We start from the raw sequence: 877 nt of genomic DNA, 5'->3' as shown, positions 1-877 counted from the left end.
AACGTGTACTCCTTGTTCTGCTTTAATGTGGACATCGGTAGCCCCCAGGCATACCCCCAACTATTTCACACTCCACAGGGGAGGCAGAGGGGTCTTTCTATCGTGGCACCAGAGGGGTACATGTAGACGAATTGCCCTGCATCAGATTCCAGGAGGGACCCACTGGCCATGGGACCAACACCCACTATTGAATCTGATCCAGCCATATGGTTCAGGGGCTTTCTAGCTCAGTGATATTTCAAGAGACTAGTGATGTGGGGCATATCAAGATATCTCTTCTAAAATGAAACATAAGTTGTTGCCTCTGGCTCCTCCTACAACCAAAAGAGAGGCACAACATCTTATGGGGCCTCTTTGGATTTTGGAGGCAACAAATTCTTCATTTGGGTGTATTACTCTGGCCCATTCAACAAGTGACCTGAAAAGCTCCTAATTTGGGGTAGGGCCCCGCAAAAGAAAAGGCTCTGCAACAGGTCAGGCTGTTTGTGCAAGTTGCTCTGCCACCTGGGCCACATAATGCAGCAGATTCAATGGTGCTGGCAGTAGCAGACAGGGATGTTGTTTGGAGCCTCTGGCAGGCCCCTATAGGTGAATCGCAGGGTAGGCTTAGGCTTTTGGAGAAAAGCCCTGCCACCCTCCACAGATAACTATAGTATTCTTCTTTTGAGAAACAGTTCTCGGCCTGCTGCTGGGTCTTAATAGAGACTAAGTGCTTAACCAGGGGCCACCAAGTCACTATGTGACCTGAAATACCCACCAGGAACTGGGTGTTATCTGACCCACCAAGCCATAAAGTTGGGTATGCACAGCAGCACTCTATCATCAAATGAAAGTGATATATCAAGATGGGGCTGAGTAGGCCCTAAAGACACAAGTA

This window comes from Pteropus alecto, unplaced genomic scaffold, assembly GCF_000325575.1.
Source record: "Pteropus alecto unplaced genomic scaffold, ASM32557v1 scaffold196, whole genome shotgun sequence".
Lineage (NCBI taxonomy): Eukaryota > Metazoa > Chordata > Mammalia > Chiroptera > Pteropodidae > Pteropus > Pteropus alecto.
This window is presented reverse-complemented; position numbering follows the sequence as displayed.